The sequence below is a fragment of the Hermetia illucens genome, chromosome 1 (assembly GCF_905115235.1).
Source record: "Hermetia illucens chromosome 1, iHerIll2.2.curated.20191125, whole genome shotgun sequence".
NCBI lineage: Eukaryota > Metazoa > Arthropoda > Insecta > Diptera > Stratiomyidae > Hermetia > Hermetia illucens.
Window position 1 is genome coordinate 86,060,803 of NC_051849.1, and position 27,729 is coordinate 86,088,531.

Genomic DNA, 27,729 nt, shown 5'->3' on the forward strand with positions numbered 1-27,729 from the left:
TTCGAGAGGTTTAATATCTCATTGTTATTTCAACGTTGTTTTTAACTTGGACTTTTAATTTTGGCCTGAAGGAGTTCAACTAGTGTGAGGTAGTTTTTGGAATTTTTTTTTTAAAAAGCCCCTCCAATTTTTTGAAATTTTGGGGGTATATTTATGCATAAATAATGTGTAACTGGTGAACTGTTGGGAAAACCCCTAGGGAATTATACGCAATCTCCAGAGCCACGAAAAAAAATTCCCTCACTATGCAGTGACTGTGACATTCAGTACGTAAAATCAAAAAAATAAAAAAGTTCGTTAGGCATTGTGCAAAAAAATTAACAAAATGGTAGATTTAAAAAAAATTGAAATTTTGCCCAAAAATTTTATTGTACTTGACATGGCAAAATTACATTTTTCATCCAATCAAAAAACTGGAGGGTCATTGTATGGAGAAAGATATACCAAAAACGCTAAAGAAAACAAAGTCGATCGCGCGATATGTTATCGAGTTAGAAATGCAACAAAGTTGAAAAATATAGCTTTCAGAAAAACGCGATTAAAGATAAAAGTATCGATTTCATTGTCGATAAATATAATATAAACAATATGCGAAAAAAATTCTCGCATTATTATAAGATTATGATTATTTACAAAGTCCGTAGGGCCCGAGCAATAAGTTAGGAACAGCCCTTCAGGAAGCTCACATCTATAACGGACTAGCAGCTACTCTTACAAAGCTATAATTTAAAGAATTTATTTTATTTTTAAAGGTATAAACTATCAAAAAATGCAAAAAAAATGATCGTTTAAAAATTTCACACTAGTTGTTCCTCTTAATTTGTAACTCTTAAGCCCACTAGCCACTAAATTTGTTTTTTTTTATTGAGATGAAGATCTTCAAAAGGTTAGCTCCAATCGGTTTACTGTTTGTCTGTCGCACGCATTTTTTTCAGAAGCGGTTATAGCGATTAACACCAAATTTGGAGGAAAAGTAGGAACTGTGAACGCTCACGCATACAGTTAGCTACATCATTCTACGTCGAATTTAGGGGGGGTCTCTATACATGCAAAAGGAGGGTGTACATTTTTTTACCACTAAATATAGTCATGTGGGATATCAAACGAAAGGTTTTGGTTCGTATTGACTCTAAAACCCCCTTAAGTTCATCCTAGAATCATAATGTAGGGCATTATATAGAGCATCATCCTACGTCCTATCCTATGTTTGGTGGAAATCGCACTATTATTAACAAATGCAAATTCAAGGTGCAAAAGTGGATATTCTCACATGATATATACATAGATTACGGCGTTTTTAAAAAACAAATATTATACACAAAACTTTTCATACTTGTTTGGTGAGCTGGTAAAAAATTGCGATTCACAATGATTTGTTTAAATTTCTCCAGAAGTAGTCTTCCAAACAATTTGGCCGTAGTTGGGAGATCCGATTTTGTTGATTCTTTAACTGGTTTGTTGAGTTGATTGAAGGCATTTGGCTTTGTATTGTCCTGTTGTTATAGGGCTGCCATTTATACAGAATTCAGTGAGATTATAGTGAAATTAAATGAATAGAAAAACAAATCGGGAAACCAGAAGCTCGGGGCTCCAGGTATGAAAGATTTTATATAATTTTTGTCCCATTTTTACCTAGCTCGTAATGCATATGGGCTCGTAATGCATATGAAGACTATGCACTTTAGCGTGATACTGGCATTCAAAGTCTTAGATTGCACTAAATTAGCACGAAAGGGACAAATTTGACTTGTTACAACTTTCTGGGTAGTATGCAAATCGGATGGGTAGTATGCAGGGTACGAATGAGGATAGTCCCCACCAAGTGCTACAGGTGTCTGGACTATGGACACACGTCAGCAGCTTGCAAGGGTCCGGACAGGAGGACAGCATGCCGGAGATGCGGCCAAGTGGGTCATCAAGCGAAGACTTGCAAGGAAAGCGAGAGTTGCGTTCTCTGCAGGGATCGTGGCGCATCTGGCGAAAGCGTCGCACACACTGCGGGCTCGGGACGGTGTCCGATCTTTAGGGCGGAATTGGAGAGGGCTAGGGTGCGAACGCCATGATCCGCATTTTGCAAATTTACATGCCCCGGAGTGCAACCGCTCACCAGTTGCTAGCACAGTTCGCTGCGGAAATAAATGCTGATCTAGTGCTGATTAGCGAGCAATACCGAAATAAGGACCCGTCCTCATGGTATCTCGACTTATCGGGCATCGCTGCCATCTGGGTTCGGGACGACGTTCGACTTCGTGTTCTTGCCGAAGCCCGGGGGGACGGATTTGTCTGGATCCGGTGTTTAGGGATAACGTTTTTTAGCGTTTACCTGACGCGGAATGAGTCGGCGCCGGCTTGATGCTCTGGAGGACGCCGTTTCGAGCACGGAGGGACGAATCCTGGTTGGCGGTGATTTTAATGCCAGGGCTCTTGAATGGGGCATGCCTCAATCAGACTCCAGAGGGAAACGGATTCTGGAAATGGCGGCGAGAACCGGGCTCGTAGTTTTAAACACCGGATCCACGCCAACGTTTCGGAGCCCAGGTTGTGAAGAAAGCATTCCTGACATCACTTTTGCGTTGGTATGTCTGGCATCATCGGTGGACGGGTGGCGAGTCCTAGAAGACTTCTCGGCAAGTGATCATCAGTACATTGCGTTCGAAGTGTTTGACGCTACTTGCCGGCGAGCACCAACACGACGTTCCCCCTGCGTGTGGAATGTCGCGAGGGTGAACATCGGAAGGTTCGTCGAAGCTCTTGGAGCAGGTAGGGCCGTGCTGGGGGGCATTCCGGGGGGTGGTGGTGTCGCAGCTGACACCGTCGTAAATTCAGTGATGAATCTGATAACGACGGCGTGTGAGGCTTCCATGCCCCGGAGAGGCCCCAGGCGCGACAAGCCTTCTATGTACTGGTGGACGGCAGAAATTGCCGACCTACGGAAGGAGTGTCATAAGCTCCGCCGTTTGGCACAACGTTTGTACGCCAACGAGGAGGCATGTGCCATAAAGGCACAATATAGATCAGCAAAAAGGAGACTCCGCAGCGCTATAAATAAAAGCAAAGCTCGCGGCTGGCAAAATCTTGTTAATGAGGTGAATGATGACCCGTGGGGACTATAAGCTTGTCACTCGGAAAATCGGGGCTCTGCGGAAGCCCTGCATACTGAGCACCGACCAGATGGACCGCATTGTGCGGACATTGTTCCCCAGACACCGGTGCTCAGAGGTGGCGGCGAGGAAGATGGGGCGACAACCCTATCGGCCAAACCAAAACCAAGTGGCCGAGGAGAACCTCCATAGTGGTGGCACCGGAAGACGCTGTAATCACTTTGGTTTGCCGGCCGTGATTCAGTAGGCGAATGCTCCAAAGGCCTAATCAGGGCGATCAGACCCGAGTCTGCACGGGGACTCATCTGAAGTGGCAAATTGGTCACGAAATCTTACCAGGGGTATACTGGTACCATGGGAACCGGGAAAGCCCCTGGACTCACATACTTCGGGTGAACTTCTGTTGTATGTGAGGACAGCTCGGTTATTTGCGGTTGGCCCCCCTAGTGGGGGTTTCATGGTGGTTGTGGTTATGCTCAAGCGAGAAGAGACCTTCTGGCCTCGACGTGGTGTTGCGTATCAACACGGCTGCCGTACTCCATAGTGCGGTAGAAATTTAGGTAATTCTTGCATCCACCAGTATGAATGCTAAGCCATGCACTTGGTATAGACTGGTACCGTTGTTGCTTGTCTCAGCGGGGCTCTGATTGTGGTCACAAAATCAATCCGTGTCTTAAGAGGACCGTAGGATTAAGTCTCACGACAGGTGCCTACGTAAAACACCATGGGCTTCACTGTTCCCCAGACACCCTGTACGGGTTGAGGTAAATAGCGCGGAAAGCGTCGTGGATTGCCCTCTTTTCAAAATTGGAGAACTCGAAGAAGCGGTTCTCAATATGAAAAACAGGAAGGCGCCAGGTCCTGATGGCATCCCGGCGGAAGTTTACAAACTGGTGTTATGCAGACGACGTTGCGGTATTTATTGCCGGACGCACTGTTGAACAGGCGCAAAGCAGACTTGGCATATTTATGCGACGGGTAAGCGGATGGATGACTGCTGACGGTTTCAACCTTGCGCTGGAAAAAACCGAACTAGTCATCCTGACCAGAAGGAGAATCCCGACCTTGCGTCCCATATCGATCGGCGAGTTGACTATAGAGTCAAAACCAGCGATTAAATACCTTGATTTAATGCTCGAATCGAAGATGAGCTTCTTCGAGCAAATCAAAGCAGCCGCGGACAGGGGTGCAGCAGGAGTCGCGGCCTTGAGTCGGCTAATGGCGAATGTCAGCGGCCTTATATCAACTAAGAGACGTCTCCTCACGGGAGCAACGCAATCCGTCCTTCTCTATGGTGCGGAGGTATGGGCTGATGCCCTTGACAAGGAGGTGCATCGTAAACGCCTCGCTCAAGTGCAGAGGCGGGGAGTTTTGCGAGTGGCGCCTGCTTATCGCACCGTCTCCGAACCGACTGTGATGGTGATTGCGGGAGTGATCCCCGTTGCCCTTCTTGCCAAGGAGCGCAAAGCTGTCTATCGCCGTAAGGGCGAAAACTTAAGAGAAGTGGTTGCCCGTGAAGAACGTCAACGCACCCTTAGCGAGTGGCAACTTCCTTGGCAAAATGAGCCAAGGGGCAAGTGGCAAGGCTCATCGACAAATTAGACCCATGGTTGAACAGAACGCACGGTGAGATTGATTACTTCCTTACCCAACTTCTAAGTGGGCATGGAGGTTTTCAGTCTTACCTGCACAGGGTTGGGAAGGCGCGATCTCCTGATTGTGTGTTCTGCAATAGAGTGGCGAATGACGCTGAACACACCTTTTTCTCTTGCGAGAGTTGGGACGGCCTCCGCCAGCAGCTTTATGCAGACACAGGGGAGCTCTCTCCAGACAACATTGTCAGAGAGATGCTGAAGAGTGCTGGCAGCTGGAATCGTATTGCGCATTATGTTCGGGCTCTTCTTACTACGAAGAAGATTGAACTCGACCGGCAGAGAGATCGGACGGTAAGGGGTTCCCTGAACTAACAACAACTCCCTTCCTCCCCTCCCCTAATAATAATAATAATCGTTGGCGCAACAATGCAATTGGATCAGGGCCTTGAAGTATGTTAGTGCACTTCATTCAGGACCGTAAGGGTACACAACAGGATTTCACTACCCTGTAGGAGGCAATCTGACCAGCATTGCGCTCGCCCGAGGTTATTACCCTGATTTGACTCAAGTCGACTGGTATCCGACGTCAAATCATGACACAAATCCCACGGCCACCAGTCTGATTTGAACCGCGGCCTTCCGTACGACGGCCTCGTACTCTAACCACTCATCTATCCGGCCTATTGTAAAATTTAAAATTTTAGGTACTTTTTCTGAGATTTTTAAAATAAAAAGTACTGAACCAATTGTTTTTAAAATATATACAAGTATTTATTACAAAGTAAAGTATATGGAAAGAGTATTTGCCCAGAAAAATATGTAAAATTATTCGACTTTGCTGAAACCGTGAGAAAAGAATTATAGCTCCACTGCTGCAGTGTAGAGTGCCTGAAGTATGGAAATTTCAAATGAATGTTACAATATTAGTTATTTCCTGTAAGGTTAATTAGAATTATTGAAAACTATCAAAATTTGCCGAAATGGGAAAGTTTTGAAGAAAAAAATTGAAATTTGCCATGAAAAAGTTGGTCTCTGAACTGTCTAGTTGGCATTTTTGATTCAATCAAGTTAGAGTTACAAAAATTCGAAAAATTTCATCTCGAAAAAAATGCCTTTAAAATTTAAATTACTAATTTTTATACGGTAAAGTCATTTTCTATCATTATATTTTAACACCTAACCCGGTACAATTCATCTTCTTCTTCAAAAATAGCCTGGTGCTTGGCCAAGGCTTTTCTTCCTGCTGTGCAAGCCCCTTTTGAAGCCTCGTTGCTTCGCCTGTTTGCTTGAGGAATTCTGTGCTTATGTTTGTTTTCAGCATATGCATTGGCAAAAGCACCAATAGTCACTCTTATTATTCGTAACATACGAGGTGGTTTTCCCAAATTCTGGGAATTGCGATCCAGTTGTATAATCCTGGGCTCAAGACTAATGCTTTCGAGTACAGACGGGTTCTGACAGGTTTTCCTTGGCATGTTGGTCAATGTTGACCAGTATAGCTTAGTTGATTGTCGAATATAGACGTATTTTTAAGTGCTGATTTTGGAGCTATGGAACACGCTGTAAATTCTCAAAGAGCCATTATTTTTTGTATGAAACGAGGGAGTGCAAACATCTGGGGTCATTCAACGATTGCACGGAATTGAAGAGCTTCCAGAATCTAAAAGTACTGTTTATTGTTGGGTTGACTGATTTATAGCAGAGAGAACGTCGCTAGAAAACTGCTGTAAATCACTGCCGTGGAGAACTTGTTGAAGAATGACAGACAAATAACTATTCGTGGAAAATCCATTTTTTTTCTAATATTTGACGTCACGAGAAGCAAAACTTTTCGAGTTATAGACAATTAAATCTTCCAGCGTCCACCATTAAGAAAACCGGAATCGCATATCGAAAGCAGAACGCAAAATCCAGGTTGCTCCTTAAAAGGATAGAATTTGTCGTAGGATGAAGTAAAAGGGTGCTTTGGATTATCCAATTGCTTTATGTAGCTGGAATCGACGATTCTATGTAAATTTTTGAAAACAAAAATTTTTCTTGCTTTTCTGGGTAACTACTGCGTCTGATTTGTACATTGAAGTCGTAAACCAATATTTGAGCATTTTACGGTGGGATGCGTCGTATGTCCATTCCAAAACGTTTTAGAATCCATTATTTCGCCCTCTGCAGTTGCGTTGTAGTTATAAGTCACACAAAATTTTGAATACACTATGCAAATGGCTTCGATTTTTTTGTCTATTTTCTATTTGTGAAGACTGAATCAGACCACCTATCATTTCAGTACATAACATCATCCTTCGTGTGAAATGTGCGCAAAAACGTCTGGTAGTCACCCTATGTATAAATGTGTTTTTTTGTGGGAGAAAATAGCTAAACAGCAACCAGTTTAGCCCTGTGACCTATCCCACAATTAGACTGCTTTGAGAACTCACTGTAGAAATTATGGAAAGTGTATAACAGAGCAAAAATATTAATAAAATGATGAAAGTATAGTAATATTTCTTAACGTCGGGGTTTACGATGATACCGTCGAAACCAGATTTGACATTTTCCGTCCTAAAATAAAATTCAACCGTCAACACTATCAGGAACAATGTTATTTTGAGGCGAAATTACAATTATGTTTACAGTGATGTTAATGTCTATAAGCATAAACTTTGAAAGGATCTGTCGTAAAATTCAATTTTATTATGAAACCAACCACGGTTTAAAATGATCGACATGTTCTAAAAATATGTGTATACAGCGTTCGCTTTTTCCATATCAATTGTCTGGAGGGGTGCTTCGAATTTTATGAATTATATGCCCATAAGACTTCACATGGACGACCTGCTGAGTGACAAGGATACTCGACTTCCCTGGTTCGTTGTTCATAGAATAACTTTCAACAACTGTTTATTTTTATTCGTTAAACCTCCCCAGAATCACTAGACATTTTATGGCCTTTATGTTCATGGTCAGAATTTTTTGTAGATACGAGTATAGGCGTATCTAGGAAACTTTCATAGACTTGTACATGTTTATTCCTTGCACTTATACGTATCTACTTGGGTAATTTCGAAAACTTAAAAATTCCTAAAGTATCTTTAAACTCCTTATGAATTTTAATTGAATCTTTGTTCATGTAATACTTAGGGATAGAGTCTGCTCATACTTTGTTCATGAATTTATCATCATAGTAATAGGAAAAACCTAATCATTTCAAGTGTAACATAAACAGCGGATAATTTTCAAGGCTATAAATCATCTTAACATTTTAAGCACTTCATTTTACTGATTTAAAACTGCTACCCCAAATGGGATTATAGTCATATAAGTATACATTGTGTATCTATGGATCAATTTTTTCGAAGTCTGTATTCTTTCCGGCATTATTCATTCTATTATCAAATATCTACATCACTTGCTTTTCAATGATGCGGTATATGTAGTTGTATGGGGCAATGATATCTTAAACCCTTTAGTAGCTGCGCTCATTCAAGTTCAAATATGCCTAATTTGAAACATTCTATATATAAACAATTTCTTTCTTGGAAGTGGATAAATTAGCCTTGTGTTTACTATTTATTCTTGGGAAGAAAAAATAGGAGAGCGAAAATATGATAGCGGAATGGCACCCAAAGAGCGTACTGGAAAGATATTACAATATATTGTAGGGCAGGCTTGTTTCTCAACTCTTGACCTCACTAAGAATAGACTTGTTTGCGGTAATAAAATCAATATGCATTCTTGTGAAGAGCACAACATAATCCATACACATGTCGAGTCTTTTACCCATACACTCTGCGACAATATAATAGAACTTTAAATGAATTTTTTCGTTTTTCTTTTGTGGTTGTTTAAATTTATCTCCAATTAATAGTATACGGTTTTAGCGATTTTCCATTTTACTATCATAAGGAAATTGGTTTCATGGCCTTTTAGGATTACAATTTATAAATTGTGGAATTTTAGGCTTTTGCACACACAAAATTGTGAGTTTTGGATTTGGAAAACTATCTGTCTTGTTTGACATAAAACCTTAAAAAAAAAGTAATTATCAACAAAAATACATAATCGTGGTTCGGATAAAAACTACTGTTGTGTAGAATAATGTGTAAAAATTTCAGCCTAATCGGTTGAACAAATACGCTTTTAAATTTTCGTTTTGTAGGCACGTCAATATGGCGCGTGGTTTGCTATTTGCTGTAACTTGGTAAATATTTTGAATATTGATCTAAAATTTCTACAGTATACTCTCAGCATATTCTGTTTCTCAATTACATATAACAGAAAAACATGATTTCTGGAAACCATCACATATGAGAACCCCCTTAAGCAGAATTATACAAACCTAATCTGGCATTCAACACGATCCGATAGATGTTACCATTATACGAGATTCAAAGTACTTTACCTTGGCCGCTATGTTAGTTTTCCAGATTTTTTTCGGGAGGGTAAAGTCGCTTTCCTCTACATTAAAAATATGCTTTATTTGTATGAAGGCCCTTCGTAATAGCTTCCAAGGCGGTGCATCTCTACTCTTTTAGCACGGCTTAGCATTTTTCATTTGAACGTCATCACTCCACAGTAAAGTATCACGGTTGGTAAAACAGATGCTGGGCTTTGTGACTCCGATTATTGCTTAGGGTATCTCGTGGGTTGTGTCCTGAGCTGGTTTCTTCGATTGATGGTGATGGCAGTCACTTATTTTTTTTTTTTACCACCCGATATGCTTGTTTGCGTTGGTATCTTGTCCGCTTGTTGCTATTGTTCTCTGACTTCAAACCAGGCAGGTCGTGACTGCATGGCTCTGTGACGAGAAGGTTCACTAAAATTCCGTCGCTAAACGGCGAAAAGGTAGAATGTTTTTAATTTACTGTCTGCCTACCTGTCACGCTCACTTTTCTTAGAAACGATACACCTACTGACACGAAATTCCGTTAAGAAATGAATCTCCCAACATACGGCAAATTGCATTGTCCCACGGTGAACTTAAGGGGGTCCCCATACATGTAAAATAGGGTGCAAAACTTTGTTCCATCAAATACAGGTGGGGTTTCAAATGAAAGAAGTAGTACTTTTCGAAGGAAATGTTAGTTTTGACATTGGCTACATAGGGGAGGAGTGCGGGGGTCCGAAAATGGTCAATTATTGTACTTTAAGGACCCGTTCTCAGAAATTACTCAACCCTAAAATTTGAAAAAAAATTATGGTGGTCCACGCAGAAGGTATCTAGGCCTCGAAATACTCTCCATTTCGATACCTACTCAAATAAAGTTAATAATATTATATGTTGAATATTTACCGCGAAGTCCCCTTATATTCATCCTAGATTCTTAAAATTTTGCTATAATAAAGGTTTCAATATGAAAAATCATACTTGAAAATATGGAAATCGTACTATTGTTAACAAAGTTATGGTAGGTGAAAAAGAGGAGGCAACTCGTCAAAATTGTATTTACATTTTCTTCTTCGGGTTCACAATTTGGCCAGAAAAGCAGGGAATGTTGGATGAAGTCTCGAAAAAGAGCAAAATAAAAAAACCCTATTTATAACTAACAGCAACCGAATAGATCTTTTATTTTGATTTCATTCTTTATCTTCAAAATGAAACGAGTCGCGAAACCGGAAGCTAGGCGCTTCAGGTATGAAAGGTTTTGTTTGTTTCTTATATAAGTCGATTTGACTGCAGAACTACCCCATTTGTACGTAGCCCGTAATGATTTTGACCGACCTTGGGAATATCATGCTCTTTCGGGTGAGTTCCGCTAATTTGGTGTGGAGCTTGGACAAATCTCCGCTAAGCGGCACTACAACGCCTCCCCACTATAGTCTATACTACTGTAAAATTTTTTAACTCTAGAATAAACTTAAGGGGAGTTACTAGTCTAATTTCTCCAAAAACATAGTAATATATTATTATTAACTTAAGTTGAATAGAGATCGATATGGAGGGTATTTTGAAAGCTATACTATACGGTATATCATGTTTTTCAGATTTTTCGGTTGGGTAGTTTTTGAAAATGGGTCCGTTAAAGAAATCATCATTTTCACGCCCGGCTTTCAAATAAATTTCAAAATTAAAACTAGCATCGGAAAGTACTGATCGGGACCTTTCATTTAATACCCAACCTGACTATATTCGGTGAAAAAAATATGAGGACCTCCTGAAACTCAAAAGAAAGAAAGATGTAACTTACTGCAAGTGGGAACGTTTACCGTCTCCACCTTCTCACCAAATTTCTTGCCAATCGGTATAGATGTTTCTCAGAAAATTACGTGAGTTTTGAGTGAAACAAAACCTTATTAAAATGGATTCCGATTCTGCCCGTTCGCCTGTCTGTGAAACGGCTGAACTTATTAAAATGAAATTTAGTAAGAACATGTGGTCCATTAATTCCTTTAGATATAACGAGTGGCGCCATTTTCTGTTAAGTTCCCATACTTTAGAAAGGGGGGAGGGTGCATAATTTTTTTCCACTGAAAATGTGGGGAATCAAATGAAAGGGGACAATTTAATAGTTTCCCAAACAGCTTCTATTTTTGATATTGGGTGGAACATAGGGGTGTAAAGGCTCAGAATGCGAGCCCCAAAAGGTAGGTCTCGTTCTCAAAACCTGTTCCACTGAAAAATCTGAAAAAAGTCACAATGATACATCTATGTATATGAAATCTAATATATCCCGTTGAGATATTTGCTCAAATAGAGATGATAATAGCATATGGCACTCGCAAATCCCCCTTAAGTTCATCCTAGAAGTACAAAATTTGGCAGCAGTATAAGCGATAAGATAGGAAATCTTGGCAAATTGGAAGTAAAGTCAACCATTTTTAACAAAGTCATAAATGCTGTTTCACGTTAATTGATTGCATCCTAGGACGTGTACGACGTCATCATCATATAAAGTGAAGTCATATGAGCGGCGGGTAACAAGGGAATATCTTAGCTTTTCTTTTTTAGCTTTTTACTTATTTGTATATCAGTATCAATTACTTGAGACAGACATATACATTTATATATTCCAATGAAGTTCACAGGTAGTATCCAAGAAAGATAGATTTGTATGTAAGTTAGTACCAGCGGTATTCAATTTACGTACATATGTATGAGTGTATGCACGTACGATTTTGTGCACGGAGTAAAGAAGAATAAATATATCTTGGAGTTTCAACATATATGAAGCAATGCTTTGAATTCTTAAGCCCGCCATCCACGTTTAGTTCGGCCTGTCAGTTACGCCTGAAGAGTTCGCATTTGAGCGTCGGTCGTAAATTGGATAGAATGTAGTTGGTCTGCCAGTTTTGACTATTCAAGCGCTCGGTGATCGAATGAAAAAAGATTCGGCCAGCCGGTCAGACATGTTTGTTTAGGATGTGGGTGAGGATTTCATCTTTGTTTAGGTTGTGAGCGAGAATTTTATGAGCATCTTTATCGCTAATGAACATTTTTGATAAATGCTCACACACAAAAATAGCAGTACGTGGCTGGTGCTTTCAGTTCAATTGGCGTCAAATGCGTGGCGGGTTCTTCCGGCGTAACTGCCAGGCCGGACTCAATGTGGGTGGCGGTCATTCGTTATGTACGAATTGGAAAAAGAATGGACCCCTATGCTTGCATGTCGCTGTTCGCAGAGGAATGGAACGTCGCCTATGCTTTTCCTCAACGATGATCAGCAGCTGAAGGAGAAGCATTTCATCATGATTTTGAACCGTATAGTATTCGGTGAAGCTTCACTTCTTAAAGCTGATATGGTAAGCGCTACTTTCACTCATTCCTAAATCATGGGAGCCTGAAATGTTTCCCAATGAGTAGAAGAAGGCGATGACCGTTAAGATTCCGAAAAGGTTAGCCGGTTTGAGTACTACAACTGGAGAGATTTTTACATACTTCCTGATGTCACGTTGATATTAGCTAAAAATGTCCTGAAATACATCAAAGAACACCTTGGAAGCTTGATCGATAGAGTAGTTTGGGTTTCGGCTTGACTTTTTCTATATGATCACATTAAAACCTTGCGAATCATTATGGAACATTGTGCGAAGTTAGGATCATCGCTTTTCATCAATTTCAAGAATGATTTGAATAGGGAGTGCATTCATGACCCACGAAGAGGGACATTTTGAAAAAAACTAATAGCCATTATCAGATCAAAATATGACGGTGCAAAATCGCAAGGATTTCGAAGTCGAAAGTGGAATCCGTCAAAGGTGTATTATGTTACCGATACGCACTTCCTTACGTGGAGGACTTCAATGGACGGTACTATCTTTCTTCAAACACCTCAATTAGGCCAATGATATCTGTTTGCTTTCTCATCGGTTCTCAGTTTGGTTGTTCCTCGCACTCTTCTTATCTGCAATAATAGGGCGAATATCGACGGTGCCAGCGAGCTTGATGTTGCTCGATGCATCGACGACGATAAATCCGCTTGCGTTGTTTTTTCCAAAAACTGAAGCCCAATTTCAACACCAAAAACAAGTTGAGACTGTTCTCTAAGGTTCTACCACTGTTCCTAATTGGGAGTAGTACATGTGAAGTGACCTACGGTGATACTCAAAAGCCCCAAATTTTCAATAATTCTCTAGTTTTTGATGACGAATCGAGGCCTGAGGTGCTGGAACAATTAATGTAGTGATGAATGAAACCGGATCCTCGTACGGACGACGTAAGCAGTTTACCAGGAAGGTTGCCTGTAAATAACGTCAGCGGCAGTGGCTTCAAATCCTTGCGTCACGCTGCACTAATGCTAAGAAGAATCGTAGGTAATATGCGCGTTCAGTGCACATTCAAGTTTCATCGGATAGCAGCTTTAAGCTGTTGATGTAGATGCTCCATAAGTCTGTTGGTCTGAGCGTGGTATGGTTTTGTACGGAGATGAGTCGTGCCTGTCAATTGGCTAAGTTATTTGAACAAATCAGATTCGTTGTGGTCTTGCAATGAATAGAGTCGATGGTAGCTAAAAGCTGGGAGAACCTATAGTCGCAACTTGTATGGAAATATTGCAGTATATTCGACGTCCACACTTGGACAGTTTGCTTCCTTCAGCTGGCGGGGAGATATAAAAGCGAGTAGAGTTTCTCATGATCTCGTTGCGCTTGTATAATCGTTGCATAGTCGAGTGATGTTGACACTTTCTCATTGCGAGAGAACGAATCCGCCCCGATGTTGTCCGTGGTCCGTAAAAAACTGGACGATGAAGTCCAGATACCGAGCGTGGCGTGGTGAACGAGTTTCTGATTGAATGTGAAACTAAGTTTGTGATCTGGGAAAATTACAAAGCATGCATGGCTTGAGCATGTGTCGAACCTGTTTAACAACTACGTAGACAACGAACAGCTCTTGGTCGAAGGTGTTGTTGCGAGTCTGTGCAGGGCTAAACTTCTATGAAAAGTAGGCCAGCAGCTCCCATATTCTCTTAATTTGCTGTTGAAGGGCTGCACCAGCGCTAAAACCAGAGGTATCCGTGAATTGCGCAACTGGCGCTCCAGTCTAATAATAGGCGACTAAGGAAGCTTGCACGAGGTTGGTCTTTGCCTTATCTTTTGCCTTCTGAAAAGCCACTTTATTTTTAGGAGCTCAGTTCAGTTTTCCTTTAATGTTGCCGCCGAGATCCAGGTACGATATGAAAATCATACTTAGAGATTGAACATCCAGTAGTCACATGTTTAGGTGGTGCTTCGGTGGGTTTAAGTAAATATACCAATGACAAGGAACTATGGATTATTCAGCTAGCGGTGTCCTATGAAATTGTCGCTAGAAGTTTCTGGTTTGCGGGGAAAGAAATCCGGAAGTAAACGGGGATCACTCCAAACGGGACCAATTTCAACCAAATTAACCACGTGTGAACATCGCCACCTCTCAGCCTTGATAAATGCCAGAATAGGCAATATACACTTGTATCACTATCTCGTTGGCATTTTGGCCCGGGCTCCACAAACAGATGAGAGTGAACACTGAAGCTATTCATAATAAAGTCTTCCGTAAGACTTATACGAGGGAAATGAATTCTGTCATAATCACAGCTGCTAGAAGTCCTGTAGATGAAGCATCGATAAATAATCTCCACAATAAATTGAGGAATATTAGCTTTATTTTGGCCATAAAAATATCCGACCCTAATGGTCAAGAAAGTCGGGATGACTGGTTCGATGATGATTGTAACCTGACAATGGAACGGAAGACGCGGATCGGAGAGGCGAGTTCACAGATAGACAGAAAAAGGAAGCCTGGGAGAAGCAGTAGAACTGTGAACTCGAGAAGTAGAGGGAACAACATCACCAGACGCGGAAGTTTTACAATCAAATCAGCATCATCATCATCAACGGCGCAACAACCGTTATCCGGTCTAGGCCTGCCTTAATAAGGAACTCCAGACATCCCCGTTTTGCACCGAGGTCAACCAATTCGATATCCTTAAAAGCTGTCTGGCGTCCTGGCCTACGCCATCGCTCCATCTTAGGCAGGGTCTGCCTCGTCTTCTTTTTCTACCATAGATATTGCCCTTATAGACTTTCCGGGTGGGATCACCCTCATCCATACGGATTAAGTGACGCGCCCACCGTAACCTATTGAGCCGGATTTTATCCACAACCGAACGGTCATGGTATCGCTCATAGATTTCGTCATTGTGTAGGCTACGGAATCGTCCATCCTCATGTAGGGGGCCAAAAATTCTTCGGAGGATTCTTCTCTCGAACGCGGCCAAGAGTTCGCAATTTTTCTTGCTAAGAACCCAAGTTTCCGAGGAATACATGAGGACTGGCAAGATCATAGTCTTGTACAGTAAGAGCTTTGACCCTATGGTGAGACGTTTCGAGCGGAACAGTCTTTGTAAGCTGAAATAGGCTCTGTTGGCTGACAAGAACCGTGCGCGGATTTCATCATCGTAGCTGTTATCGGTTGTGATTTTCGACCCAAGATAGGAGAAATTGTCAACCGTCTCAAAGTTGTATTCTCCTATCCTTATTCTTCCTGTTTGACCAGTGCGGTTTGATGTTGTTGGCTGGTTCGTTTTCGGTGCTAAGGTTGCCACCATAGGCTTTGTCTTGCCTTCATTGATATGCAGCCGAAGATCTCGCGCCGCCTGCTCGATCTGGATGAAGGCAGTTTGAACGTCTCGGGTGGTTCTTCCCATGATGTCGATATCGTCAGAATAGGCCAGTAGTTGGGTGGCCTTAAAGAGGATCGTACCTCTTGCATTTACATCAGCATCACGGATCACTTTCTCGAGGGCCAGGTTAAAGAGGACGCATGATAAGACATCCCCTTGTCGTAGACCGTTGTTGATGTCGAATGGTCTTGAGAGTGATCCTGCTACTTTTATCTGGCCTCGCACATTGGCCAGGGTCAGCCCAGTCAGTCTTATTAATTTCGTCGGGATACCGAATTCTCTCATGGTCGTGTACAGTTTTACCCTGGCTATGCTATCATAGGCGGCTCTAAAGTCGATGAATAGATTTTGCAACTGGTGTCCATATTCCAACAGTTTTTCCATCGCTTGCCGCAGAGGGAAAATCTGATCTGTTGCTGATTTGCCTGGAGTGTAGCCTCTTTGGTATGGGCCAATGATGTTGTGGGCGTATGGGGCTATCCGGCCTAACAAGATAGAGTAGAATATCTTATAGATGGTACTCAGCAACGTGATACCTCTATAATTGCTGCACTGTGTGACACCTCCCTTTTAATGTATGAGACAGATAATGCCCGTTGCCAATCGTCAGGCATTGATTCGCTGTCCCATACCTTGAGCACACGTTGATGAACCACTTGGTGTAACTGGTCGCCTCCATATTTAACTAATTCGGTTGTAATTCTATCGGCTTCTGGCGACTTATGATTTTTTAGCCGATGAATTGCACGGGCTTTCTCCTAAACTTGGTGGTGGCAGTATGCGTCCGTCGTCTTCAGTTGGCGGGACCTCCAACCTCCAGCCTGGTTGTTCAGTAGTTCATCAAATTGCTCAACCTATCGCACCAATATGCCTATTCTGTGGGAAATCAGATTTCCCTCTTTGTTTCGGTAGAATGAGCATCGAGGTGTATAAGGCTTCATCCTGCTGACTTGTTGGTAAAACTTCCGCGCCTCGTGTTTTGCTTCTTGTACTTTTCTAGTTCACAGACTTGTTGGTACTCCCAGGCTTCCTTTTTTCGTCTGTGAAGTCGCGTTCTTTGAGAATGCAACATTACTCGGTATGCAGCATTCTTCCGTTCCGTTGCTAGCTTACATTCATCGTCAAACTAGCCGTTCCGACTCTTTGTGCGGCTGGTGCCAAGTATGTTTGCGGCCGTATCAATGATAACATTCTTCAGGTGGTTGTGAAGATCATTTGTTGATGCTTCATCTCCAGGTCCTCTGTTGACTGCGGTTATTGCGGCATCCATTTCCCTCTTATAGGTATCGCGGAGGGCTGTGTTGTGGATGGCTTCAGTGTTAACTCTCACCTGATTGTCAGAGGGGATTCTGTGTGGTGTTGTTATTCGAGCTCGGAACACCAAGCCAACGAGATAGTGATGCGAGCCTATTTTGGCTCCCCTATATGTTCTGATATTTTCCTACTTCCTTACTTGGCTGTTAAGATCCCCAAGTATGATTTTGATATCATACCTGGGACAAGCTTCGAGGGTTCGTTCTACTGCCTCGTAGAAGGTATCCTTCTTCGACTCTGCAGTCTCCCCTGTAGGAGCGTGATCGTTAATGAGGCTTTTATTTCTAAACTTGGCTCGCAAGCGCAGAGTGCATAGCCGTTCGCTTATGTTTTCAAAGCCGATAACAGCAGGTTTCATTTCTTGGCTGACTAAGAAACCTACTCCGAACACATGGTTTACTGGATGGCCACTATAATATATGGTGTAGCACCTTGAAGAACAGTTGGTACAGTTTGTCCCGTTTTTAAGCGCGGGAGACTCGCCTTCATCCTTCTCCGTTTGCAGCTTTTCGTAAAGAAGGAGCTCCCAGCAATCATCACGTGGAGGTGGATATAGGGTTTGGTAGTAGAGCTGTTTGTGTTGGTTCAGCAGGCGTTTGTCAGGTTTTATGCTCCATCGTGGGTACCAATTCATGTTTCGCCCTGGGACCTATACTACCCTTTTACCACCTGAATGTATATGCGTATGTATAATGACTTTAATAATTTGATAGAGACGTAGCAAACATCGTAGCTAAACTTGCACTCGCAAGTAAGACAATCTCAACAGTTTTGATAAAGTTCAGGTCCTTTATAGATTTTTTTAGTCAGATTTTAATATGTATCAGAGGAATTTGAAGTCGAAAGGGAGTTGACTCAATGCTGGAATCTATCATCGAGGCCTTTTATTCTTGTGATAGAATTATCTAGGATTTGTAGGAGTTTATGGCATATGTTTTTCTCTGATGAGAAGGTGAAAGTGCGTGGCTTATATCACGAGGAAGGACGATAATTTTGGTGATAGTTTGTTGTCTATGCCGTGCACCGGAAACCATATTTGAAGCAAGTTCAGCAGGTGGGTGATTCTGGTAGCTTCATGGACGAAGAACAGTTGAGTAAAGATGTCTAGCTCTCGTCACGCTGTGAAAACATTTGAAACAAAGGCTTGAAACAGCCATGTTATTACATTCAAGTTTATTATTATGAACATAAACTAAATATATCATATATCTTCCATTTGATTAGAATACATTTACATTTCATTGTACTGTGAGTCAACTATTTACAGAATGAAAGTATCATGTACCTTTTAAATTTAATTTATTTTCTTATTTTTGCAGGCATTATTAACGTCCGTGCTAAGTCAATTGAAAGGCAGACTTATCGTATTCTGCCTCGTCAGCAGCCTACAAACCTAGCAAACCTGTACAAAGTGTTAGTATAGTTTCATGAATTTTTTAATATCCATTAAGTATATTGATCTAAGTTTCGTTTGCTTGAATGATAAATGAAATATCGTTTTTGAAGTAATTATTTTTAAAAGTGTGCGTAAGATCAATGAATATACAATTCAAAGTACATTCCAAAATATAATATGTAGTAATATTTATATGAAATAATTGTTTATATTTTGATAAAATTGATAATCGTTTAAACTGCCACAAAAGGATTTTTTATAGTTAAAATACGGCGATAAATTCTTAATCTCTAATTTCAACTATTGTTGAAACTTCAAATGAGTAATTTATTTCATTTGATTTCCAAAAAATATTAAATAGCTAATGTAAAACATACCCTGCCACACGTGTCAATAAATTATTTTTTATAATTTTATGTTTTGTTTTTTATTTTGATACGTTATGCAACCACTTCTCAATTTCCAGCCAATTTCTTCCTTGTTGGAAACTCATACGAAAGTGATTTTGCACTTTGGGAAGTGGGGAAGTGCGAGAGAAAGAAATTTAACCTCTTAAGTGCGCAGTTATGGTATATGTATGCCCTAGTGTGGCGTTAAAATTTCTTCAAATATGAAAGGTGAACAACTGGTGGTTATGTTTAGGACGTTGATTATGAGTGTAAGTTTTATTTTTCAATTCACGGGGTTATTCTGCCTCGTATCGTATCTGCTGACAACTCAAGACAGGAGACAATAGATACTCTAACGGAATTATGGTTGGTAGAACTTTCTTACGCGTTCAGCATTGACACAACAAATTCAATAAATGAGCTGACATTTTTTAGTTACTTGATTTTGTTTTGTTGGAGACGTCTAGAGAAATCAACATTTGCTTTCATAAGAACGCACTCCACGAAGAAGTTGCAGGTCAGGTAATAAATAGTTTTAGTATTTTAATGCCAAGTTTAACTTTTTCTTTAAATTTTTCGCCTATTTACTCTTCTCATGCTTCCTACGAGTACATTCGGCAAAATGGGTTTGGGTTTGTTGTTGATGGCATTTAACGTGCTTTGGCCTGGTATTGAAAGGTGAAGTTTCATAGTTTTGCCATTAATTTAGTAAACAAATAATAAAATCGCCGCAATTATTAGTACAACATAGTATATTGATACAACTGCTATAAGGAGACTAACGTTGAGCGAGGGCAAGATGGAGGTGAAGAAAAATACTGTTCACATCAGTGACGCCTGTTTTCCTGTTTTCTGCGGCAAGTATGGAACTATGGCAAACAAATATGTACATAGAACTTCAACGAACGTTATATAAAGAAAATTTGTTTAACAAGTTCAGTTATATCCAGACTTTGTTATTTAATTTCAACAATCTTTATATGTTTTTAAATGTGGCACTATTGAGATAATAGAATAATAATCGATGGCGCAACTGTCTAATTTGGACCTAGGCCTTGAAGTTTGCTGGAGCAGTTCATTTCTAGACTGTAAGTGTACACTTGGAGGCAATGTAGTCAATATTTCATTCACAACGGTAATATAAATTGGTACCACTGAGACTTGAATTGGGTCCTTCCGGAGCGACTGTCTAGCCTTTTAACCAATAAACCAACTGGCCAAGATTAAGATATTTTTCAAAAATCATTCAGGGTTGGATGGAAGAAAGTATTATACATAAAGTGCCGTGCCATCGAATTTGATATATTTCTTTTGAACTATAAAATAAAATAAATTATGTTTCAAAAAATAAAGAGGTAATGAATTTATTAAAATGGACGATTTTAGATAATTCATACCAATTTTTATCTAAAAGTTATTAGTATTTTGTCCATCCACTTTTGTTTCCAATTATGCTTCAGATTCTGTGCGCTACACTCTGAACACCACATTCAATGCATTAAGAGATAAACATACTTCGCGAATATTTTGTAGAAAAATTTCCTTCGTAGGGCATTGCTTTTTATAAACCTTCTGCTTTAAAGCACTCCATCCATTTTAATTGGGTTAATATCAGGAGAATTGGGTGGAAAGCAAGGCGGTAGGGTGCATTAATCGTTGGCGCAACAATCCATATTGAATCAGGGCCTTGAAGTGTGTTAGAGCACTTCATTCAATACCTAAGCGGCACACTACAGTACATTTTCGGAAGCAATGTGGTCAGCATTGCGCTCGCCCGAGATTATTACCCTGATTTGACTCAGGTACTCATTCACAACTGAGTCGACTGGTATCCGACGTTAAATCACGATACAAATCCCATTGCCACCAGTGAGATTTGAACCACGACATTCCGTATGGCAGCCCTGTGCCCTAGCCTAGCTATCCGGACAGGTGCAGGGTGCATTACCTTCCAAAAATATTGATGAGTGTCCATTTGCTTCCATTGGTTGTTTAAATCGGAGAGGAGTTTACGACTTTAATGTTTAAATTGGAGAGGACCATTGTTTGAGACTTCTTGGTGCCCAAACCATCACTGAAGGAGAGGGTGTTTAATAATTATTTGAACAGAGCAAGGGTGGTACTTGTGGATTACACTGGAAACAAACTGGTCTGTCAATGTCCTTAAAGTGGATTTGTCACTAAACAGGAGCTAAAAAAAATTTAGCTGTACTAGTTTTGCATTAGAAAACGCTTTGAAATTACTTTTAACCCAAATCCTATCTTTTTTCAGTCAGCTGCAGTAAATGTTTTCAACTGATTTGCAAAATTCAAATGGATCTTTTTCATTGCCTCTGATAAATCTTAGCTTGTTTGTGGGACAATATGATTTTAGACCAGTTTCAGTACATTGACCCTCAAAGTTCGAATGGACAAAAACATCCAATCGATCTCCAAATTCTTTTGGATTTTCTTAAAAGTTGCTCCGCGGTTCTGCAACAATTTTCGAACCACAATCCAGCCTATTCTCTATGCGATTTGGTTTTGCCCTTACAGTTCGGTCGTAGATTTGGTTGGTCGCTCTTTCCTACATGGATATTTTTAGCATATCTAGAAATTATACTCACTCTCATGCTGTCAATTACACGATTTTACTACAACTTAAAAAAAGGCACATTTTTTAAGCTGCTTACCTTTAAAACTATTAAAATATATTGATCTTATAATTGACTTTAATGATTTCAAACGCTTTGCATGGATATCAGTACAAAAATTTTCTCTTTCATTAATATATGATAATGCTTCAAACCATTACACGCAAAGATGTTCTATTACGTTTCTATTCTACATACGATATATGAGGCACAAATCCATACATACATACATATTGGAAGCGACAATTGGATGTATATTGGATAGTAACTATAAGATTCTTGCACTTGTCAGCTAGAGTTATCAAACTGGCTCTACTTCGAGTAGTCTTGATAGCTAAAAGCAAAACAGCAGCATCTTAGGGTAGAGGAGAAAGACTGTATACAGGGGATTTAGCCACCAGCGCATTGTTCGAAATTTTATAGTGGAGAAAAATCATTGCGCATCTTCGAGCGCGATGGTATTTGCTGGGGAAAGTTCCACGCATAAGGTCGAACATGGCTGCGAGCATGTCACATGGGAAGGGGAAACACAAAAAAATAAATCTAAGCGCCATCGACACACCGACACAACATTACATGAACTACAAGGGTCACGGGCCAGTTAGCTACCTTGTCCCTACCTAGCCATACACAATGACATTTCGTGCTCTTTGCCGCTGGGTATGCTCCTTTTGTACACAGTCTTCTTGGAGTAGAGTTGGTATATCTCATACATTGCACCATTAGCATGTCATCACTCATCTTTATTTCTACCTGGGAAAATATTGATTGATAAAATTCACTCGATATTGCAATAGTTCTGAACGTCCTGAATTATCGATTGTACTCCTATGCAGGGAGCGTTTCAGAAATGTATAAAGACTATTTAGGGATGACAGATGATAACCCGAGTTGACCAAGATTAATTACGAAGGATGTGTTATCGCAAAGCTTAAGCAAATGGTGAAATTGACCGTGAGTGCAGCTCCACTCAACTGTCAAATAACACGCGCTTGCAGGTCTCTGTGCTAACTAAGTTTGGAAATGTGGAGGATCCTCAGTCCCTCATGTCATTATCAAAAAATTCAAATGTCTGGTAATGCTTGGGACCGCACCGAAATCAGAAGGAACTACTAATTGGGAATGGAAACAGACACGTTGTTCCAGTGTCGCGATCAAGAGGGAAGGTCCACGGTGGATCGCATTCTCAATCGACGTTCCTTCTGCCTCAGATCTTTTAAAGCCGCGGCATGGTATCCTCCGGCTATAATAATCGAGGATATCCTTTCACTTCAGGCAAATCAGCAACAGATCGGATTTTCTTTCTGCGGCAAGCGATGGAAACTGCTGGAATATGGCCATCAGTTGATTTTAAAGCCGCCTGTGACAGAATAGCCGGGATAAAACTGTACACGGCTATGAGAAAATTCGGTATCTCGGCGAAATTGAATTTTTTCTCACGATTAGTGCTTTCCGAAACTTAGTTCTGACATTAGTTGCGAATGAGATGAATCCAGGGGCATCCCGAGGCTTCTCGAGGTTGCTGCAACCCGGCCGTCAATGTCCAGTAACCGGTTTCGGAAATGACCCCGGAGATTATCCTGCAAACTCACCCAACTAATTTTCGTAGTATGTAGACTGCCGAAATTGCCAGTAATAGTCGGCAGCATCACCGGTAATGAGGAAGCGTTCATGGTGCATCAGAAAAGAGAAGTTCCCTTGCAGAGTCAGATGTATAAATATTTCGATCTTGAAAAGGAACTTGCCAATGGGCAGCAGACCATTGTAAATGAAGCAACTATTTTTTTTCTTGACCCGATGTTTCACAGCAATCAGTTATGGCCTACTGGACTAGGTGGACGAGGTGTTAGTTTTAATACGCGTTTGGTTTCAGTTGGCTCCGAACTAGCGGAAACCGAAGATTGTGTTACTGTGAATTGCTTTTGTATTTGTGAGATGATGCGATTATAATGGATCGTTTTATGAGCAACATTTCACACATACTTGGGAAGTTGTTTATTGAACCGTTTTGGCAAAACAAACATATTTGTAAAACAAACATATTTGTAAAACAAAAATAAATATGAAAATGAAATATGAAATATTCTGAGAAGGTGGGAACTGTGATCGCCTACATATGTGGCAAGTTACATCTTTTAATTTTGAGTTTAAGGGGGGTCTTCGTACATGCAAAGCATCGATCGATTTTTTTTGTCGGGTATCAACTGAAAGGTCTCGATTGAACTTTCCGAAGTCAATCTTAGTTTTTACATTTGTTGGAATGGAGGGTGTGTGGGGTCGAGAGTGGTGGGTTTTTTAACGTATCCGTTCTGACGACTACCCAACCGAAAAATCTGGAAAAAATCATGAAATTGTCCCTATACGGTGTCCAGGCTTTAAAATACTCTCTAAATCGATGTCTACTCAAATTAAGTTAATAATAGCATATTACTATGTTTTTAGGGAAATTGCCTTAAGTTTATCATAGAGTTACAAAAATTTGCATTAATATAGAATATAGTATGGAGCATGACATCTCTTTGATCCAAATCGTACAATTATTAATAAAGTTACAGTAGCTCAAAGTTGTTTTTTCCGCGTAAATTTACATTACGGGCTCCGTGCAAATGGGGTAGTTCTGCATTCAAATATACTTACAGAAGAAACAAACAAAACCTCTCATACCTGAAGCGTCTAGCTTGCGGTTTCTCGATTTGTTACAATAGTTTGACAGTTTCCTGGGTACTTATCTAAGTCACAGTTTTTCAATGACAGATTCGTTCCGGGAGGTCGCAGACGAAATGTCACGGGTGTACGTGATTGTTTGAACTCTTCCAATGGTTGAGTTATTAATGGGTAGAAACTATAGATATGAAGAAAACAATCGTTTATTGCATTGTAACTGAAAGTTTGAATTTGAGAAACTGTGCGCCATGTCGGTGTCGATAATTTTAACTAATGAACGAAAGAGAATGCAATTGTTCTGGCGTCAAAAGCATTTGGAAATATGTAAAAATCACGTTTATAACTTCTTGATGTACTTCCAGGAACTTTCACTAACTCTCATAAGTTTTGAAATATTTTTCGTGGCTTCCTGTAGTCCATAATGATAATTCTTGAATATTCGAACCGTGCCACAAGAAAGCAACTAAAGAAAGTGTTGTGATTGTAACATTTTTGCTGACTAACCATTTCTTCAATCTAATATTTTTAGCGCCGGAATGCTGTTCAAATAACAATTTAAGGTAGTAGCACAGTGTGGGGCTTGAAATTCCAGTATTTTCTTGATTAAGAAAACAATGCACGATTGCTCTGAAATTTTAATATAATTTTGATTAGCTTAAAATATACATATATATTTTACTTCATTTTGGAATAATTAATATGTTTCTTATGACCAAAGTAGACTCTTTGAAAAAAGATGATCTCACTCCGGGAAGCACACAGCCTTCTGCGGTGGTTCAAATTGAACAAAATTAATTTCTTTCTATTCTGTAGACTTGTCGAAATATACGGAACCTCAAATATGTATTTTTCTTTTAAAAATAACAAAATGGTAAAAAAATTCCAAAATCGTATTTTTTATGTTAAATTGCTAGAAAATTAAATATTTTCGAGTTTCCACATATTGACATGGGTGTGTAGAATAAGGGATACAAATTTCAACTAAATCGAGTAAGTAGTTTTTTGTGAGTGTCACCCTGAAACTTTGGAAACGTACTTTCGAGTAAAAAGAGTTTAAAGCTTTGATAATACATTTTTCGTAAAAAACTTACTAATGAGATGTTTACATAATGTCTAGACCTTAGTCAGGGGATTACAACAAGGGGTCGAGCACATTTTATAGAAGGGCGATTGAAGCAGCCGCTGTTGGCTAATTTGCATTCTTAAATTTACTGCAGGGCGCTCCTTTCTTTGCGCTATAACTTTAGAAATATTTTGAATTTTTATCTGAGATTTAAATATGTTATACTTTCGAAATATGTGACGAAACAAAATTGATTTTTTTTTAAAATGGTCACGCTGTAGTACTACCTGTAATTAGAAGTGTGAAATTTGGGTGCATGAATGTTATACATAATCTCCGCGTTCGAAATATAGCTAATGAACTATGCTGGCATAAATAATATCATTAGAAGCGTAAACGAAATTCATACTTTTGATAGAAAAACCTATTCTCTTGATGAATATCCAGAAATTTCAATCTTTTTACAGTTAGATTTCTTATGAACATGAATCGATTGTGGATACAAGTATGTAATATGTATCATGCTGCCATGTAGTACGCAATAATGCCTGGTTTCCATAAAACAAAAAATTGTTTACACAGCCCTTAAATTTCCAGCATTTAGTTCATTGTAAAATTTGATGAGTGCCAATTATCTCCAACTGTCGCGTCTACTAACTTAAGAGGGTCATCCCGGGTAAAGGCCGCTTTTTCGCTTTTTTTTTAGAAATTTTTGGTGAAGAACTGGATAAAGATACAAATATGAATTTATATTTATTAATATCTTGAGCATGCGTAAGAATTTTTCCATTTGGATAGCATAGTTCATTATTGAAATATAGAGCAATTTATACACCCATCTCCAAAAAAGGTATTTTTCTGCTGTAACGCTAGAGGGCGCTCCGATCATCTTAAAGAAGAAATGTAAACGGCATTTTAACGTGCGGATTTAATTACAAACGGCAAACTAGGATTATTAAAAAAATATTAAAGGCTAATTTTTTTGGTGTCGTGTTAAACTTTTCTTGCGAATTTTGGTGTTTTTTCAAGGGTTCTTTAATGAATAAAAAAAAAAACAAAATGAATCGCAATTACCCTAGTTTGCGAAACGTAGAAATATGTTCTGAATAAGCCTTGGGCTATGGTGGCATCAGATTTTCAATATACAGGTTCGAGAAAACGCATTTAAAAAGTAGAATAATAGAATCTAGTCCATGAACCTTAGGTTTCGCCAAGAAACACATGTACAGCCTTGGCTCCAATTCTTGTTCTTTTAGCGAAGTCATTTGAACGTCATTCGGACCGATAAATACGCGCTTTATTACGGCGATCGTTATAAATCTGGCATGTGACTTATTGTGTCCGGATGGTTCAAGTGGTTAGAGCGCTGGGCTATCGTAGCGAAAGGTCGCGGTTCGAATCTCGCTGGGGGCAGAGGAATTTGTTATCGTGACTGGATGTCGGACGCCAGTCGACTCAGCTGTGAATGAGTACCTGAGTCAAATCAGGGTAATAATCTCGGGCGAGCGCAATGCTGACCACATTGCCTCCCACAGTGTACTGTGGTGTACCGTTACGGTCTTGAATGAAGTGCTCTAACACACTTCAAGGCCTTGATCCAATATGGATTGTTGCGCCAACGATTATTATATTATTATTATGTGACTTATTACGTGTTTAACACTATAATTTTCGAACGACTCCGAATATAAAAAAAACACTTTGCCCATATATTCTATACTATACCTAGATACAATTGATGCCAAAACAAAATTCGATTCCGCGGATACGACACACGGAATGACCCCCTTAAAGTTATAAAATGTATATACCGAATGCCTTGCACTGAGGAAGGCAACAAATGGTTCCTGAAATATCGGTGCTTGCTAAGTAAATATTATGCTGACGAAGAAAACGTCTTCCTTTGTTTCATTGTTTTATTAGTTTACTATTTGTTTTTGTAAGGGCGAGATGGACAGTTTTCTTCAGTCTCAGACATCTGCTTAGAAGGTTGCGTCAACAATTTTATTCTTTAATTAAAAATTACTTGTGGATAATATTGTTAATTTCGTCGTTTTAATTTTCGAGTCGGTTATTCTTGTCTTCATTTATTTAGAGGACGCTAGGGTACGCTATTCGACACTCTAGAACTCAAACGTTTCCGGTGGCGCCCGAAGTGGGAGGATTTATCATGAACTGATTCGTAAGGTTCGCGAAAACATTCTACCTGTTCTAGTTCCCAATTTCGTACGACGTGCTGGATCGAAGGACAATAACTGCTGAAATTTGCTCCCGGCTAGGGTCCATGTGCAATTGGCTTCATTCCTGTACTACCAAGCCGACGTCTTTGGCTGGGTTAAGTGCACGGCCGGAGGAAGTGATTTCAATTTTGTTGAGAAAAGGAAACCTAAATCTCATGTTACGGTGACTAGCTATTTCATTCACCGGAGGTGGAACTTCACTGAATTTTATACAATTAAGAATCGTGGTGAAGTGATACCC

At 40.0% G+C, this 27,729-nt stretch overlaps 1 protein-coding gene across 1 annotated transcript in view; it reads left to right on the forward strand.

Annotated features, from left to right (window-relative positions):
- Positions 1 to 18,915, forward strand: part of LOC119648694 (DE-cadherin) — a 51,998-nt gene extending 33,083 nt beyond the window's left edge. Inside the window, exon 3 of the mRNA XM_038050506.1 lies at positions 18,423 to 18,915. The gene's annotated coding sequence lies outside the window, so the exon portion shown is untranslated. The remainder of the gene's footprint in view (positions 1 to 18,422) is intronic.
- The last annotated feature ends 8,814 nt before the right edge of the window (positions 18,916 to 27,729 follow it).